We start from the raw sequence: 19790 nt of genomic DNA, 5'->3' as shown, positions 1-19790 counted from the left end.
CGGAGCCCGTCCCGGCCTGCGCTGGCCTGCCCATTGCAGTTAATCATTGTTCAAAGGCCCTGGCAGGCAAACAGGCTGCAGAGGAAGACGTGATGGGCAGGGCCACCCCCGCCAGGTCTCAGCAAAGCTCCTCCCGCAGGCCTGGGCTGGAGCCGTTCCCCAGGACCCCACAGTGAGCATCCAAAGGTGGGCCTGAGACCACCTCCCCTAGTTCTCCAGTAGGAACTCAGCAATCATGTCTGATCGCAGCAAAGGACGTCCCTTTGTCGATCTCCTTTTTGAGTCCGAGTGGCCTTGGAGCAGTTTGGTCGCTGAGCTAGGAGGGCAGGTGCCAACACCGAATGCCTTGGTTCGAACCACAGCAATGCCAGTTACCAGCTCTGTGACTAGGCCAAGCATCATCAGGTCTTTGGGCCTGTTTCCTGGGCTCTGAAAAGATGGTGTTGTTGTTGATGATGATGCTTTCCTCAAAGGACAGTTGTGAGGATTAGGATCTACATAAAGCGCTTACTACGCCAGTAACGCAGAAAGCCCAGCGCCCAAACCGAGACTAAAACACTCATCACTGGGCACGGCTAATGCCCAAGAGGAGGCCAAGAGGCCACCAGGCGCTGGGCTGGGCTATTTGTGCACGTTGTGTAATCGCCCCTCACGCGGGCCCTTGTGAGTTACGTACAACTGTCCCCACTTCCCAGACGAGGACAGCCACGCTTAGGGGAGTGAAGCGACTGCCCAAGGTCACTCGGTATAAGTGACAGAGCCGGGATGCAAGCCCCGGTCTGTCTGCCCCCAGATCCTGAGTTCTCTCCTCTACCCGCACTGCCAGGTTTGCAGATCAAAGATGCGAATCCAAACTTGCCAGGCGATTAACTTCTGCCCACACTCATTGACGTCCTCTGCGCGTGGGGGCGGGGGTGGGGACGGGGCGAGGGGGTTCGGGACTGAGCTCTGCTGTGGGAAAGACAGAGGTCAACAACAACCAGCCCCGGCCCTGTCCCCGTGCTCAGAGAACCCCAGACGCACGAGGCCAGAGCAAGCACCATGCACCTGCCCTGTAGAGTCCCAGTGCACCTGCCCTGTAGAGTCCCAGCGCTACCGTGGGCTGGGATCTGGCGGAACTCGGACCTTTTCCACTCGGCTGGTGGGAAAAGGGCCGGAAGCAGCACGCTCGTTTGGGGTTTGTTTTGTTTTGTTTTGTTACAGTATATGTTTATTTGTCATGGTTTGGGGAAGGGGACTATGGGGATGATGGGAGGCCTAGAACGCCTTCTCCTCCCACCGGAAGCTTCCCCGTGGCGCAACTCTTGGCCATGATGGCCTTGTGCCAGAGATCGCTGATAAATAGAAGAACACACGCCTCCAGGGGTGTCTCGGCCTCCTGCAGAGACTCTTCTGTCTGTTTCAGAGGTGCCCCTCGAGGGAGCTTGTCTTTGGGCCAGTGGGAGCATTTGGGAGGCCCCGTGGGAGCCGGCAACCCGTGGGATTAGCAGCTAGGAAAACTCCGTGTCAGACATGTAATCTGAGACCTTGGGGAAGAAAGGGCCATGAGGCCAACTAATGCAGCTCGGGGACCTCTTGGGGTGCGTGTGTGTGTGCGTGCGTGTGTGTGTGTGTGTGTGTGTGCACACGTGTGTTGGGGGCTGGCTAGGGCAGCAGTGCTTCTCCTCAGAATGGTGACGTTAGCAGAGTTCATCTCGTGACAGCTCTAGAAGGTTCTCTCTACATCCTCCCACCTCCCTTAACACTGGCATTCTTCCCCTGCGGTGCCCACCCCTTTTCCCACTCGAACACTCAGTGCTCTGCGCCTTCTCCACTTCTCTCCAGACAAATAGGCTTTCAGAATATGCTCTGATAAGCGCACTTTCCCTGAGCTGTTGAGGGCTGAAAAAAAGGTTTCCTGAGTGGCCCTCCCAGCCGCTCTCACTGATGGTCCCCCTGCCCCCTAGATGCATGGCCACCACTTACGACCAGGCAGCTCAGCCGGGGGCAGAAAGTGTGGTGCTGAGCAGCCAGGCCCCCTGGCTTTCTAGGACACGGAGGCAGCCTGTTCGTGCCTCCGTGTCCTAGAAGAAAGGACTGGAAATTGATGAAAGGAAGCCGAAAGCCAATCTTGGCCACCATGACGAATTCTAGCCACAGAGGCCAGACTCAGGCCCCAGAGGGGTCCTGGGTGTTTACTGCCTTGCCTTGGAAGCCCTGGGCACAAAAAGACCATTCCTGGCCGTGGTTGAGGCCACAGATGTGGGTGTTGGGAGACATGGGTGAGACCCCGGTGGACGGGAAGAAGTGTGAGACATAGTACTAGCACCAGGGAGGTAAGGGATATTAGAAAGCTATTAGAAAGATGCAGAAGGAAGGAAAAGGTCCAGTCTCCTCTGCCATCTAACCCCTTCACACACCACCAGCATTATCCTACTGATCTCAGTCACCGTGGCCATTCCCTGATTCTCAGGCTCTTAGGTAAACGTTGGTGTCCCCGAGGACTAGGTGGGGGTTCTGAGTCTTCAGGTGATGGGATGTTACAATGAAAGCAAATTTCAGACCAGATTCTGCCACAGTGACCTATTTTTAATAGCTAGGAGGTACAAAACCATCATTGACCCTCTCCACTAAGCCTGGGGGCCTCCCCCCTTCTTTGTCCTTAGGCAGGCCGGCAAGCACGCGCACGAAAAGTTCAGTGCCCCAAAGATAAGCCTATGTGCTGGCAGCGGGACCAGCCCACCTTCCAGTTGGATCAGGAGACAGAAACTTCTATTGGAGTTGGGGGGCGGTTGGGGCTCAGAGAGAGACCCAGAACCAAACGGGAGCAGACCCAGAGCACTGGTCCATGGGGCTTGCTCAATGAAGGCATGGGTGTCTGTACCATTTTCTAGCCAAACACAGTTTTTGAATATCACTTACTTCACCAATGAGAAATTATCTAGAATACCTTTCATGCTAACTAATGACTTTTGGGGAGCGGATTTAGGTAATTGTGTTTGAAGCTCTTGCTAGCCACTCCCATAGTATGAATTCCTTTAAGTGTTAACTGATCATCCCTAGAGCGTAAATTACAGTGAACTCCTCCACAAACATACCATCCCTCCTGTTCATGGATTGGTGCTTTAAAGTAAATTACAGACGACAGCACTAGCCCAGGTCCTCCAGCCTCAGAACCACTGACACTTCGGGCTGAATAATGCTTTGTTGTGGGGGCCGTGCTGTGCATGGTAACACTCAGCAGCTTCCTTGGCTGGTACCCACGAGATGCAGCAGCATGCACCCCCACCCCACGTCGTGACAACTCAAGATGCCTCTAGATGTTGCCAGCTGTTCCTTGAGGGCAAAATCCCTCCTGGCAATTGAACTAGAGTGACCGTATTTATTGTCCAGTGGGATGCTTTCTTTTTAAACTTTTTTTTTTTTTTTAAGAATTTTATTTGTTTGAGAGAGAGATAGAGAGAGAAAGAGCATGGGGGGGTGTATGGGAGTAGGGGCAGAGGGAGAGGGAGAAGCAGACTCCCCGCTGAGCAGGAAGCCCAAAGACTCAAGGAGTTGAGTTGGGGCTCAAACCCAGGACCCTGGGATCAGGACCTGAGCTGAAGGCAGATGCTTAACCGACTGAGCCACCCAGGCGTCCCTCTTTTTAAACTTTTTATAACAGACAATCTCAAACAAATACTGAAATAGAGAGAGTGGCTTGATGAACCCCCGTGTATCCACACCAGACCTTTGATGTGGACAATTATTAACTCAGCCAATCTCGTGTCATCTCTACTCCTGCCTACTCCCTGCTGCCATCCCACCCCTCAGATTATGTGGAAGCAAATCTCAGACAATCATCTATAAATATTGAAGTGCATATCTTTAAAAGATAAGAGCTCTCTATCTCTTTTTTAACATAACCGCAAAGCTCCTATCTTAAAAAATTAAAAATAATTCCATAATATCATAAAATATCCAGTAAACAAAACCAGGGTACTTTTGAGAGTTTAACAGGGAGTTAATGGGGATAACAGGCATAAATTGGGACTGTCCCGGAAAATCAGGACGGAGCCAGGCACACTGGAACATTCGGTTTCCCTAAATAGAACACTTCCAATGCACATGTCTAAAAAGTCACTCTCCGGGGTGCTTGGGTGGCTCAGTCGTTAATCATCTGCCTTCAGCTCAGGTCATGATCCCAGGGTCCTGGGATCGAGCCCCACATCGGACTCCCTGCTCTGCGGGAAGCCTGCTTCTCCCTCTCCCGCTCCCCCTGCTTGTGCTCTCTTTCTCCCTATGTGTGTGTCAAATAAATAAATAAAATCTTAAAAAAAAAAAGTCACTCTCTTATTCAAAACCCTCCAAAGGCTCCCCAGTGCTGAAGCACAAAGTCCAAGACCCCCGTGATATGGTCCCACGTGCTCTGCCTTACCCTCCCATAGCTTGTCTGCGGCGGCTGCCGAGGTTCTAGCTGCTGACCGAACCTCCTGCGAAGGCCAAGCCCTGCTCCCCACTGCCCAAAGGCCTTGCTGGCACACGGGACAGGGGGCTGTGCATGCAGGCAGCCACCAGGACTGACTGGGGTGTGGTTTCTTTGCGCACTTAAGTTCTAGCTGTCCCTTCCAGGCGTCTGAATTTGAATGTGGGCAGAAGTAGGACGTTTGATGTTTTCTGTAAAAAAGTGCTGGGCTAGAGGTGCCTGAATTGCTTTTTTTGTCTCTTTTTTTCCTTTCTTTTTAAAAACATACATATCCAGGGGCTGCTTTGCTCTCGTGGGGCTAAAAGGACTCCCTCCTGGATGCCAGGGCTCCTGTCCGTGCCCAGCCAGGCCCAGTGAAGGGGCTGTGGCCCTGCCGGGCGTGCAGAGAGCTGCTGAGACAGGTGGTGCCGTCCCTGCAATGCAGATGGACAGACAGACATGCAGAGTTCGCTTTGTTTGACCAGAGTCAGCCCTGCTGCTTCCTGGGAGGGGCTCCCAGTGACGGAGTCTTGTCCTCTCTGGCAGAATCTCTTTCCTCTCTGGCAAAGCGAGCTCCTGAGCCAGACTGGTGGAGTGTGACCCCATCTCCACGTGCCTCTACAAATCTCCTGAAGGTGGAGTTTGGGGGCTTCTGGCAGAATGCAACTCCGAAGAATGACAGCAAGCCTTACTGCTTGAGAGGAAATGAAAACATAACCAGAAAAGTCTTCCACATCCTTCAAGGACTTGATCCTCAGCTCTGGCTCACCCCACATGCCCAGGACAGGCCGGAGACCAGCCCTGTGGGTCCTGGCCACACATCACCAAGATGCCTTCAAGATAGACCTGGCCCTGGTGCTTCCAGAATCCCGTTTCTTGGCTTCACCCTGACTAGAAAGTCTCTCTCTGTCTACCTCTCTGTCCCGATCCCCAGCCAGTGCCTGGCCCAGGCCTTGTGTTGACCCGTGGCCCAGGTCACGTTTGCCTTGTCCTCCTGGTGGGCGCCCTTCTGAGCCCTTGGAGTCCTTTCCTGCAAACACACCTTTGTTCATTTATTCCCTAAACAAAGATTTATTGAGGACCCACTCTGTGCCGGGCCCAGGAGCAGGTGCTGGGACATGGGTAAGCAATATAGACCAACCTCCCTGGCTCGTGGGCTCACATTCAGGAGAGCACTGCACCCAGGCCACCAAGACGAGTTTTCATACAGGTGTTGGGACTTTTTCTCTTCTCAGAAGCCCTGGGATTCTCATGAACACGATTCCCCTCTTCCCAAGGGACCAGGTTTACAGAACAAAGGGCTTGAAGACAGATGCCTGCCCTGGTCGGGCCACAGTAGGTTGTGTTAACCCCTTACCCTGGGCAGAGGCTGTCTGCAGCCCCTATGATGACACAAGAGAGAGATCTGCCCTGTGGCTTTTGTCTGAGGAAAGGAGGCCCGTCCAAGGTGACTTGCTCTTTCTATGGTGGGGACGGGAGTGCGTGCGCATGCTTGTGTGTGTGTGCATGTGTGTGCGTGCGTGCGTGTGTGGCAGGGGGGATTTAGGCTTCCAGGAGCAGTCTGGTGAATTCTATGAGGATTTTATATGGCTTCTGAAAGGGTTCTATGAAGCTTCTACATGGGTTCCATTAGGATCTCCTAAGGGTTTTATGTTCATCCAGGAGAAGTCTATGTGGCTTCTATAAAGACTCTAAGAGATTTTAATGTGTCAAAGTGCTGACGCCTTGAAGGACAAGGTGGATGAGCAGGCCTTTGCTCTCAGCTGCCCCACTCGCCACCAATGGGCTTTCACCTCCCCTTCCCCTATAAACTGTAGCATTTTTCTTCTCCGCTGGGTTCCCTCTTTTGCTCTTTACACAACCAATTTAACGAGATGAATTTCAAAACGAATAAAAGGAAAACCCCAGAGCAAACAGCACATGGGGAGCTCAGCCAAGGACATCCTCTGACATCAAAGGCTCCGAGACCATTGAAGATGTTTTGAAACAAGCACACAGTGCCCTCCCCCCGGGGGGGCCGGTCGGGGATGGGGGTGTGGGGGGGAGGTGAGGGGGTGGGGGACTGGTGGCCAGCGTCTTCTGGATGGCAGACAGAATCCAAGTGCCTGCAGCCCCCAGCCAGCTCCCGTCCCCAGCGTTAGGTTTGTGTCCCTCGAAGCTCTGTGGGATGAGGGCAGGCGGGGGTGCTTCTGCCGGCACCACCCCAGCTGGGCCATGGTCACCAGCTGCCGCATGCTGACACGTCCCTACAAGCCCCATTCTGTGCCCCTGGGTGATGGGGACTGCTACAGATGGGCCTAGGGCCAGGTCAGGCCTGGGGCTGGGGCTGGGGCTGGGGCGTGAGGGGCAGGAGGAGAAGGAGGGAGGACCTGGGCCTGGGGGTGGGCCCTGCTCTGGGTCGCTGGTCCTTCATGGCCTCCTCCAAGACCCACTCCTCCGCATGTGGCTCAATTCCAGCGGGTTTGAGCACTGCTTTTCATTTCATCTGACTTCTTTCCAGGGCCAGTGCTGGAGCAGAGTTTTCTGGGATGATGGAAATGTTCTGAGTCTGCACCATCCAGCACATAACCCCTGACCAAAGGTGGCCGTTGAGCGCTTGCAATGTGGCTTTTGTGCCTAAGGAATGGAATTTTATGTTTTGCTTGATTTTAATTAGTGTAAATACAAATTGTCAAGTGTGGCTAGTGGGCAACTGAATGGAGAGTGCAGTCCTCCCCCCCTTTTTTTAAAAGATTTTATTTATTTATTTATTTAGACAGAGAGAGAGACACAGCGAGAGAGGGAACACAAGCAGGGGGAGTGGGAGAGGGAGAAGCAGGCTTCCCGCAGAGCAGGGAGCCCCAAGCGGGGCTCGATCCCAGGACCCTGGGACCATGTCCTGAGCCGAAGGCAGACGCCTAACGACTGAGCCACCCAGGTGCCCCCCAGCTTTTTAAAGATTTATTTATTTGAGAGAGAGCATGCATGCATGCACCAGTGGGGGAAGGGGCAGACGGAGAGAGTCCTCAAGCTGACTCCCTGCCAATCACAGAGCCCAAAGTAGGGCTCCATCCCACGACCCATGAGATCATGACTTGAGCCAAAACCAAGAGTCCCACACCCAGTGGACTGAGCCACCCAGGCGCCCCCCACATGGACAGTGCAGCTGGTGGGCAGGGCCTTGTTGGGTCCATTGCCGTTCTCCTTCTCACAGTGTCTTCCACGGGCCTATGATAGCCCCTCAACCAGGCCAAGGCTGACTCCCGTTCTGCCCTCCTGAGCCTCTCTGGGCTACTGTTGGGTCTGAGGACCAACTTCCCCACCTCTGATACCAGGAATAAAGTCACATTTCGGAGCATGTCCACGCCAGGCTTTGGAGACATTTCCTACCCTCAGCAGAAAGCCAGCAGGTATCCAGCATCTCCACCCCATTGTGGTGCCACAGGGACCCCACAGAAGCCCTGCAAAACACCCTGTCAGAGACCTGTAATATTTCTCTAGGAACTCTGCAAGGGCCATACTCGGAATGGAGCATTTTCATGAATCCCTGGATACACCACCTGGAATGAGCTGACTTCTGTGCATCTGTGTGTCTCAGCCCTTCTGGTGGTCATTCAAGGCCAAGTTCAGTGTCGCTTTCCCAAACAAATGTGAGGTTTTACTCTCTTGCTCTTTCCAACTTCACTTGCCTGCTGCATATCCCTTTCTTAAAACTTCTGTCGGTGTCCCCTGTGGGATGAAAGTTCTCCGCTCCTGCCACCCTAGGGGCACAAATGAGGTCTTCCACCACTCCACAGCACGGCAGGACTTCCGGGCAGCACAGAGCCTCCCTGCCCCCACTGGGTGAGCCGTGCTCAGGAATAAGCAGCATCTGCTGGGCAGTGCTGTGTTCTCTCCCCGCAGGCCCAGGGGGCGTCTGTCCCGCCTGCTCGCACCTTTGTCACCTGCTCCTTCCACTTCTGCGGCCCATGCATCCCAAATTGGCAGAACCCTCGAAGCACCACCTCGGGGCTGGGCCACCCAGGCAGGTCCTCTCTCTTTCCAGTCTGCATCACGTTTTGTCACCTGGGCCTTAAGGTAGTTAGCTGCTGATGTCGGGCTGTCATTAAGTTCTTTATTCAGAAAAATAAAATGAGGGCGCCTGGGTGGCTCAGTTGGTTAAGCGACTGCCTTCGGCTCAGGTCATGATCCCAGGGTCCTGGGATCGAGTCCCACGTCGGGCTCCCTGCTCGGCAGGAAGCCTGCTTCTCCCTCTCCCACTCCCCCTGCTTGTGTTCCTGCTCTCGCTGTCTCTGTCAAATAAATAAATAAAATCTTAAAAAAAAGAAAAAGAAAATGAAACAAATCTCTTTTCAGTTTTTGTCTCTAATCCTTATGTCCACACAGCCTCAAAAACTAGCCCAGGGGACCAGATGAGGTCACATCCCTCCATGGCGCTGTGTTCTCCCCACCCCTTAGCCAAATACCTCTTGCCCCGGTGACTTCCCTTCTTCGGCACCATCGCCTCCCCAAATAAATGAAAGGGGAAAAGAAAACCTTTGGGCAAACCTACTCGCTGAAAAGGATACCCATAGGACTGCCAAAGAAACTGTCAGTCTCGTCCAGAGGGTCTGTTTAGGGGGGCCCTTCCCATTCATCCTGCATATGTGGGGTCCCACTTCACTTCAACCCTAAGTACAGATCCCGGAACATGGCCAGAGTGGGACCTGTTGAAGGTCATGTGGTCAGTGCCAGGGGCAGTACCACAGTTTTCCATGTATCAAGCCTCTATGTCTTCTACTACTCACATGATTCTTGACGGCAAGGATGAGTGGGGGTTATTTATTACAATCCCCCAAAGGACTTTTCGACACCCCCTACCCCTGCAGGATGGGATGTACACATTCCTCCTTCAGGCGTGATCGGCAAGAAAGGAGTTCCGGGACCCACCATACCACCCCTCGCTGTATCAAGGCCAAGAGGACCCTTGTTCAATGGTGTGGCTGCCCTGGGACCCTGGCCAGGCTGTTCCCAGGTATGAGGAGACTGGTGGCTGCTTTGAGGGGTGTCTGGGTTCTGGTTCTCTCCTCTCGGGCCCCCAGAGGCCATCCACATGAGGAGCAGGAAGGGGATTCCTCCTCTTCCTCCACGGGACGTCCTGGTTGACACAGAACCATAGCGCACCCGCAGAGCCAACCCCAGAGCGAGGGTGACCACAAGCGAGGCCTTCCCCGGGCCCCCAGGGTGGGTCCCAGCAGAGGCCTCCAGGCTGCTGGGCGGGTGCGGGGACAGGAATCTGCTCCTGGCTCTGGCTCTGTGCTGGAGGCATGTGGAGTTCAGAATCGATTAGCTTGATTTGGGGTCAGACTGTTCTGCACCCCAGAATTTACTGAGATATTCTCAAGCTCAGAGATTCCCTTTTTTTTTTTAATGTTTTAAATTGAAGTACAGTTGATGCACGACATGCCATTAGTTTCAGGCGTACAACACAGTGATCTGACACCTCTGTGCGTGAAGCTGTGCTCACAATTAGTGTAGCCCGCATCCATCACCATCCAGCGCTGCTGTAATACCATTGGCTACGTTCCCTGTGCTTACAGAGACTCCGGGCTGTGTCCAGTCTCCCAAGAAGCCCATCAAAGGCATTCCTCATTTCTGCTTGTGGTTTTGATCTTTAGCATTTCTTTTGGTTCTTAGAATTCCCATATCTCTGTACATTGCCCATCTGTTCTTGCATCGTGTCTACTTTATTTATTAGCGTCATTAGCATCTTAATTATAGTTGTTTTAAATTGCTGGTCTGCTAATTCCAACATTCTAGCCATGTCTGTTCTGATGCTTGCTCTGTCTCTTCAAACTGTTTTGTTTTGTTTGCCTTTTAGTACGCCTTGTAACTTTTTCTTGCTGGCTGTACATGATGTATTGGATAAAAGCAATTGCTTTTATCTAGTGATGTGGTTGTGAGGTATGGAGTGAAGGGAACGTTCTATGGTCCTGTGATTAAGTCTTGGTCTTTCAGTGAGCCTATGCCTCTGCGCTGTGAACTTCACAAGTGTTTCTCCATCTTTCCTCCCTGCTTAGGTGGGACAAGATGACTAGACTGGGTTGAGTTGGGTATTTCCCTTCCCTTAGGTCAATAAGGCTCTGACAAAACCCCAGCAGGTTAGGCTCTGCTGAGCTAGTTTCCCCCAGGGTAGGGCTTGTCAAGAAGAACTTTCAAAATGGTTGTTTTCCCCTCTCCCTGCCGGAAGCAAGGGGATTTTTCTCTGCTTTTCACTGTGGTAACCTGGGAGCCCTTGGAGATAAAACTCACAAAAGTACCCCTCTCCCCAGGACTGGGTCCCCTGCAGTTCTTCTCTCTCAGCCTTGTCCTCACTGAGCCTCCAGCCATCTGTCCATCACCGTTCCGTTTCCCTGACCAGCAGGCTCCCATGGAAGTTTCTGTCCCTGCCACCTGCAGCGCATTGCCCCATCACTCTCCTGGTTCTGGGGGCAGTGGTTTGCTCGGTGGCCCACCTCTCTGAAGGATCTAAGAAGAGGTGTTGAGTTTTCAGTTTGTCCGTTTTTTTACTTGTTGTTAGGAGTAGCGACTTGTAGCTTTGTACATGCAGGAAAGAGGAAGTGCCCTCACAAGTTTATAGACACGCATTTTTATATATGGACATTTTCCCCCTGAGAAAATTATCTATAGGTTTCATCAGACGCTCCAATAACTCTGAGTCCTTTGTCACTGAGCCAGGTGGTGGATAGAAGGAAGGTTTGCTTTGGGAGCCATGGCTTAGAGTTCTCACCTGATTCCAAATTACTGTGTGAACTGGACAAGCCACTTTATGCTAAGCTTCTCTCTAAAACAGGACAATAGCCCTTGTCTTGTGTGGTGAGTTAAAAACATGTTCACAGTCATGTCCACACATTTTTTGACATGCTTCCCATCCAAAGGCTGAATCTAATTGTCCTCCCTTCAATATCGGGCGGCTTTGATGAGAGGCAGAAATGATACTGTGCGGCCCCAGATTCTAAGTTAGAAAAGGGGATATGGTGTCTGCCCAGCTTTCTCTTACCCAGGAGCCCCGAGTGCATGGAAAAAGCCTGGCTACCCAGCAGCTGCCCCCGAGAGAGGTGGGTGTGAGGAGTCCCAGCTGTTCCTGCCCCCAGCTGTTGGCTCTTCCCAGGCCAGACCCAGCATGTGAGTGGCCTCAGATGATGAGTGCACGCAGCCTTCCAGCTGATGCCAAGTGGAGCACAGACAAGCTGGCCGCACTGAGCCCTATTCACAAGGAAGTCAATGTGTTTGGGTGGTTAGTTAGGCAGCATTAGATGATAACCCAACACCCTGCCTATCTTTGAGGAACGTTGTAAGCACCACTTAGCACAATACCTTCCACATGGTAGGCACTCAATGAAGCTCAATACATGTGATCTGGAAACTGGGGTGGGTGTGAGCAACTGTTGGTCACGTGACAGGATAACCTGGTCACTCCTGCTGGGAGTTCTGTTTAGCTAAGTCACTCTGGGTTTTCCGGAGGTGCATAGTGTCCATCACTCCAGTCCAGCCAATCAGCTGGTTCCTTGAAGGGGGGCATGTGTCCCCAGGCCAGAAAAAGGCCCTGTGGGGTAAGTGTGGAGAGGGAGGGTGTTCTTTGTCCTGTTGGCGTTACTCACAGCAGGCTTCCCAGGAAAGGATGGGGAGAGTGAGGAAGGTCTGGGAGCGGTGGGCTGAGGCTGGGCTGGGGGGATGGTGGTCCCCGCAGGATCCACAGTCTGCCCTTCGGCCCTTTGGGGTCTATACCCTCACCCTGAGGCTGGGGCCTCCCCTCTGTGCCTCCTAGACCAGCTCTGCATTCCGTTACCCTTGCTCCCCTGCAGATCTATCTGCTGCTCCTAATCACCACAACCAGGAAGTCACTGTATTTTATTTATGTTATAACCCAAGAACTTAGTACACAAGCTGGCAAGAGTGTGATGTCCACTAAATGTGTGTTGAAGGGCTCTGGGCATCTTACCACGTAGCCGGGGACCAAGGCACGAGCTGGCTATGAGATGAAACGGCTCCCCAAAGCTCACTGGGCTTGTGGCACAAGGACCAGAGTGGGAGCCCTCTAGCCCCCCCACCCCCTGCTTTCCCAGTGGGGAGAGGAGACCCTGAAGGACAGCACTCTGACCTCAGGCCTAGTTTTGAGGTTCCTGCCTGCTCTGAGCCCTGCATTCCACGATCAGATCCCTTGGCAGTAACCTTCCCAGCACTGCCAGTCCTGTAGAATGGGGATCCCATGCCCGAGCTCCCCACCAGCTCCCCACTCACTGCTGGGACCTGTGTTGCCTGCTGGGCCGGTCTTCTGGATCCCCTGCTTGGTCACAGCTGTCTCCCTGCCTGTCTCATCCCACAAGCCACAGTCTGATATCAGTTCTGACTGCTGTTTTCCCAGAAAGGGGTTTGCCCAGACCCAGAACTCAGAATCCACCTGAAGAGCTACCGCAGAACAGGCGGAATCGTCTGGGGCACTGAACCACTGAAGTGGCTGCCCCCCTCCCCTCCGCCAGCCTGCCCTTCCTAGTAGACCCAGAGCTTTACAGCAGGAAGGACTGTCCGCCAGGTTTCTGGACCCCCGGGCCCTGGCTGCTCCGTCTGTCTGCCTGCCCTGTGCCTGGATGTCTGCCCGAGCAGATGCGATTTAACTTGCTGCCGGAGAAATAGCTATAAACATTAACTATCAACATAAAAGCAGCCCGTCCGACCCAGGACCGGGCTGTCCGAGGAGCACTGAGCAGCTGGGTCGGTCTCCATGCGGAGGCTGTGACTCTCCCGCGTGCACATCTCTCTCCATCCCCCCCACCCCCACCGCAAGATGTCTTGGCCTGAGATCGTGGAGCTACCCTGATGGAAGAGCAGGCCAGCCTTGTGCTGTGTGACACGGCCGTGTCTCAGCGATTGCTCTCAGGCCAGAAGTGCTCCTGAGGCAGGGGTGGCATCTTTGTGGGAGTGGAGTGTGGGCCGAGGCTGGAGCAGCAGAAGTGCAAGCTGATGGTCTGAAATCAGCAGGAAGCAAGGGGCAAGGAGGATGACATTCCCCTGGCCGCGGGGCCGACCCTGGTGTGCCCAGAGATTGTGAGGACCAGGGCCCTGGCTCTCTCTGGAGCACGGACTTGACAGTGCGGTGGGGAGGGGCTCACCTCAGGAGAACAGCTGCTGGGGGGCTCTCCTGGGTCCTCTGGGTCTTCCACTCCTGGCCCACCTCCTGCCTGGAACTACCACACAGCTTTCAGGAAGGGGGAGGGGCAGAGTTGGGGGGGACCTTATAAGCTGGGGAGGTTTTGCAGGTCACAAGTCCCAGGGTCCCTGCCTGCCCGCTTGCTCTCAGATGCTCCCAGAGCCTACTGCCCTCAGTTGGAAAGGTAACTCTCGCTCAGACGCAGGAGGCCAGGCAACATGAGCTGGGCAGGCCAGTGGGGCCCACTATACTCCCGTGTCCCCAAGTTGTAGGCTTTCTCTTTCTTCCCACGCTGCCCACATCCTCCTTGCTGGGACTCAGCAAACACCTTATCCCTGGCGCACACCAAGGCTGGGGTAGTAAATGGGCCATTGGACTCACGGTGAAGACAGATGGAGGCCCTGAGCGTAATTTCACACCAGCTACATGACAGTAGGTGGCCCGGCGTGGCAATGTGCGTGGCCTGTTGATCCGGGAGAACTGTAGTGGTGGGATCTGAAGCCAGACTTCCGCCCTCAGAGCATCTTTTGAGTGAGACCAGATGGACTGCAAGAGCTGACCACACAAGCCAGTGGTCGGGGACAAGGGGTCAGGGTCCTGCCAGAAGGGAGAGGAGCAAAGAGCCTGAGTGGCCACGCCAGGGGACAGAAGAGAGGAGCCCGAGCAGGTGGGGGCCTGCTCTCCTGCGATCTGCAAGAGGAGGGTGTTGTGAGAAGGAAGGGGTGAGTGGAATGGAGCAGAGGGCTCTAGCAGACTCCCTTTCCAGCCAGGCCTCGTCCGGGGCTGGTAGACATCATCCAGACATGAGTGCCTGTGTTTGCTTCCGGGCTCTCTGGATGCGCCCAATGGACACGATAATAAGACTGTTAACAGCTGATGCCGGGGCTAGACCTGGGGGCTTGGCATACACGTCTGTGTGCGTGCGTGCGTGCACACACACACACACACACACCCCCTGTTGGGATGAGGCGTGCTGCAGACAGAGCCCTGAGCAGGGCCGGCAGTCATCACTGTGTACTTACTGTACCCCCGCGGAGCCACCAAGGAAGAAGAAGATCTCTCTGCCCTGGGGAGCTTCAATCTGTCTGGGAAGGACACCCCCCCGCCCCCCACCCCCACGCCTACGCCAGGCACCCAGGGGATAAGCAGTGCATGAGTAAGCCCGAAGAGGTAGCTGTGTCACCCTGGTCTGTGGTGTGAGTAATGGGGCTAAGCAATTCCATGGGACAAACAGAAGGCGCTCTGGGCTCAGGAATCTCTTTCTTCTTGGCCTGGTGTGAATCACAGCCACCATTTTCCAGACATGAGGATCCATGGAATTTTGAGGTCTTTCTCCCTAAAGATCGTGAGATTCTCCTGCTGTCTGGGGTGAATCGAGTTGAAATCCATCTTTCCTACAGTGTAAGTGGCAGGCAGCATCAGTCCCCAAGAGACCGGGAGAGTTGAAGCGGGGTCTGCGGTAGAGACCCGAAGCGCGGCAGGAGAGGGGGGAACCGTAGTTACCACACCGTCCTCCCGCCCAGCTGCTGGGTTTAGCTGTGGGAATGACCAATGAGCTGGCCTGTCGTCCTGCAGACTGATGGCCGGGAACTCTTGGTTTAAAGTGTCCCCCACACCCTCAAAGAGCTGAGGCAGCAAATGGAAGTGATGAGGCATGTTTTGCTGTAGTTGGTGCTCCGTGTGTGTGTGTGTGTGTGTGTGTGTGTGTGTGTGTGTGTGGTGGGGGGAATCGGATCTTGCTCAGCATGGCCAGGGAGGGTGGTGAAAGGACAAGTGACACATCCAGAGTTCCCTGTGCTTTGGGAGCACGTGGGCCAAGCCCATGCCCTTCTATGGACGCAAGAGTTTCCCTGGCTTGGCTCAGTGCAGACAGGGAAGGGGAGGAGGTGAGGGGAGGATGGGTCCAGCCCAACACTCATAAAACCTCTTTGTCTGAGTGTTTATGGGCCCAGGTCCCTGCGGTAAGCCTTTAAAGTCGTATAGGGAGACTCCTGTGTGTTCATCAGATCCCGGCTGTCTATAACATGCTGCCCCAGCAACACCTCCCTCCCAGGCCACCTGGTCCCCTCCCTCGTCACAGCCACTGGGAGGTGGGGACGCAGGGGGCTGGAGAGTCTGTCCCAGGGTTGGGGGGACATGGGGGCCAGGGCTGCAGTGCTCAGGCTAGAGGCTGCTCCTGGGTGTAGGTTCTCCAGCCTCGCAAGGAGGCTCCGCATTCCCTCATCTTCTGCCCAACTACCCGGTGGAGGGAGCCTGGTGACATCCAGCTCTTCCTCATTCCAGGGAAAATGGGTGAAATGGGGTTGCCAGACAAAGCAAAGGTTGCTCAGTTAAATCTGAATTTCAGTTAAACAATGAGTAACTGTTTTTTTACTACAAGTATGTCCCAAACACTGCGTGTGATTTGCTTAAAAAAGTTATTCGTTGTTTATCTGGAATTCAAATTTAACTCCTTGTCCTCTGATTTTATTTGTGGAACCTAGGGGCAATTTGAACTTGAAGGGAACCATGGTTTTTGTCACAAGTTGTTGAGAGCGCTCCTTCTGTGTTCCAGGCAACGGGCTGAGACTTTGCATACATTATTTCATTTAAACCTCACCATTTCCCTGCAACCCAAATTTGAATGATTTACTTCCCACCTTTAAGATGCTTGCCATATCTTTTGCATACCACTTGTGTTATTCTTTTCTTTTCTTTTCTTTTATTATGTTCAGTTAACCAGCATATAGTCCTTGTATTATTCTTTACTTAGTTCTTCTCTTTAGATCAGTTTCCTTTTTAAATTTTTATTTATTCATTTGTTTATATGTTTATTTATTTTTAAAGATTTTACTTATTTATTTGACACACACATAGGGAGAAAGAGAGAGAGCACAAGCAGGGGGAGTGGGAGAAGGAGAGGCAGGCTCCCCACTGAGCGGGGAGCCCGATGTGGGACTCGATCCCAGGACCCTGGGATCATGACCTGAGCTGAAGGCAGATGCTTAACTGACTGAGCCACCCAGGTGCCCTCAATTACCTTTAAAAAAAAAAAATTTAAATCCACTTATTTTTAAAGCAAATTATATCCAGTAGCACTTGTTATAAATAGCTGCACAAGTAAATGCAATGTTATCATTATATTTTCTGCTGGATACTATTGCCTACGGAGAGATTGGAGGCAGAGGCATTCCAAGGTATTTTCGCTACTGTTTGAGAGGTTCCAGGCTCACTGTGACTGAAACTGGTGATCTACACCCTTCTCACACCGTCTTTCTCGCTGGAAGAGCCCTCCTCCTCCGAGGGGGGTTAGACATGCTATACTTTTCCCAGCCTCCCTTCAGTCAGCATGGGATTATGGCCCAGCTCTGGCCCCTGAAAGCTGAGTGAAATCTACTGGGAGCTTCTGGGAGGGATTTACTTCTCTGTTTAAAAAATAAACAGGGCGCCTGGGTGATTCAGTCAGTTAAGCGTCTGCCTTCGGCTCAGGTCATGATCCCAGAGTCCTGGGATCGAGTCTCAAATTGGGCTCCCTACTCAGTGGGGAGTCTTCTTCTCCCTCTGCCCCTCCCTGGTTCCTGCTTGTGTGCTCGCTCTCTCTCTTAAAAATAAATACAATCTTTAAAAAAAAAATAAAAAAAAAACCACCCCAGAAACAACTTTAATGCCCATGAAAGAATGAATGGATAAAGAAATGTGGTCTATGCATACAATGGAATATTACGCAGTCTTAAAAAAGGAAGGGAATCCTGTCATTGGCTACAACATGGGTGAATCTTAAAGGCATTATGCTAAGTGAGATAAGCTAGGTACAAAAAGACAAATACTGTGCAATTCCAGTTATATTTTTATGAAATATCTCAAGTAGTCAAATTCTTAGAAACAGAAAGTAGAACAGGGGCTGGGAGTCGTTAATTCGGTATTGTGTTTCAGTTCTGCAAGATAAGAAAGCTCTAGAAAGTTGTTGTACAACAATGTGCATTCACTATTGTACTATACACCTAAGAATGGTTAAGATGATAAATTTTGTTATAGATCTTTTTACCACGATAAAAAAAAAATTTGGAATTAGATGGTGGTGGTGGTTGAACAATCTTGTGGCCCACTGAACAGTTTGTTTTGAAATGGTTATTTTATGTGAATTTCACTTCAATAAAACATTGTGTGTGTGTGTGCCTTAAAATAAACAAACAAGGGGCGCCTGGGTGGTGCAGTTGGTTTAGCGTCTGACTCTTGGTTTTGGCTCAGGTCATGATCTCAGAGTCGTGGGACAGAGCTCTGCATCAGGCTCCATGATCAGCACGGAGTCTGCTTGAGATTCTCTCTCTTCCTCTCCTTCTGCCCCTCCCCCTGCTCGTGCTCTCTTTCTCTCTCTCAAATAAATAAATAAATCTTTAAAAACAAACAAATCACAACTTGAGCTACTCTTAATGTCTTTAAATAACATTGAAGTGTATGTCTTAAAGTATAAGGACATAAAGTACATGTCTCTACAGATATATACTAATCCTGGTGCTTTTTGTAGCTGCAAAGGAACATGCCGGAGGACCAAGCCAATGAGGAGATGAGGAAATATGAGGAGAACGTGGGCCTTTGATGACTTCATTGGGCTGTTGAACTTCTCTGGAATTGCCTTCCCCTGTAAGGTTACATGAGGTCATGCATTTTCCTCATTGTTTTATTTACTTTTAATTTGAGTGTTTGATTATTGCAGCAAAAGAATCCCAACTTAAACAAGTACCAGAGACTTTCTCCTTATGTAATCCGAAGAACTGGAGGAAAAAAAAAATGAAAAAGGAATCCATTTATCACCATGTAATTCATCATTATTTAAGGGTATATCCACATACTATGTAAAATAACCTATTAAACCACCCAATATCTCCCGTAAAATAAGCATTCTACAACTTGGGGCACTTTGTTGAATTACTATCTTTATTTTTTGGATGAGAAAATAGCAATGGTCACAAAGCTAAGGAGGTGAATAACCTTCATTTACTAAAGAAACCTTGAATTTGCATGGTGCAGTTGAAACTAGTATTTCAGGAGAGGAAGAGCAGGGCGGATTCTAGCCCTGAGTCTTCTTCGTTCCCTCTGAGGGACTCTCTGTCTGCTTCCCTCTAACACCTCCACACCAGCCCCCAGGATAGTCATTCTGTACTCCCTTGGATGCTCCTTCCCTCAGACTCCTGACTCAGCCAAGATGGGCTGCAGCTCTTCCCAACACCATGATGAATCCTGAATGAGACAAACATGGACACAAAGAAGCCGAGTGTCACACACACTATTAAGCTCCTCCAGCGCACTTCTGATTCAGAGATGTAGACTCACAGCATTCTTGCTTTCCAGGTTCTCAGGCCATCCCTCCCCACACTCCGCCTCATATGGTGGGTACTTTAGAAGCCATTGACCAGGCCCCCCAATTCCAGCTGTAGGCCTGCCTTCCCATTGAGGGTGTCACCCTATACCCTAGTGCTTGAGGGCTGGTCTCCTTCATCCCTGGACCCCTTTGCTGCCCCTTTGCAACCTAAGGATTCGGTTCTAATCAGTCTTCTCCATACTCACCTCTTGCCTTTCACCTTGTCTTCAAGGAATGGTCAGCCAGTGGCTTGGTCCCCATTATCAATGCCATGGTGTAATGATCCTTTAACCTTTTAATGATCATGGGATCCACTTACCAGGTTGGACTCTAGGACCTACACACAGTAGGCTTTGGTCACAGAGATAGGTAGAAGCACAGGACTGGCCTGGGAGAGACAAGCTGTAAAGCAAATGGAACACAGCGGGGAGGGAAAGGTGGGGGAGGGGAGGCAGGGTGTTGGGTGCTGTAGTTAAGTCTTCTAGGAGCCACACTGAGAGAGAGGCCAAGTTAAGTAAAGCCATGAGCTGGGTCCCCACTCAGCAAGTGAAAGAGAGACCCCTTAGCTCTGCTATCCTCCTCACCCTCCATTCCGGAGTCTTCCAGGCAGTTCCAGACACTTAAGGGGCAGATGACCTACATTTGGCCCTGGGCTTCCCTCTCTGAACTCCAGTGCCTCCCACAAAAAAGTTCCTATGTGTATCTTATGGGAACATTTACATGGAAAGACTTTGTTCCTACACGACAGTGCCCAATTTGAAAATATATGTGAGAAAAGATCCTCTTTACAACATAATGAAAACTCACAACATATTTAGGACTAGTCCTAAGAAAAAGTGAGAGACTTATGTGGAGAAATCCAT

This window comes from Mirounga angustirostris, unplaced genomic scaffold (assembly GCF_029215605.1).
Source record: "Mirounga angustirostris isolate CCGP_5_RB_7025 unplaced genomic scaffold, mMirAng1.0.hap1 SCAF_10, whole genome shotgun sequence".
Lineage (NCBI taxonomy): Eukaryota > Metazoa > Chordata > Mammalia > Carnivora > Phocidae > Mirounga > Mirounga angustirostris.
The sequence above is the reverse complement of the archived record's forward strand: the minus strand, read 5'-3'. Positions refer to the sequence as shown.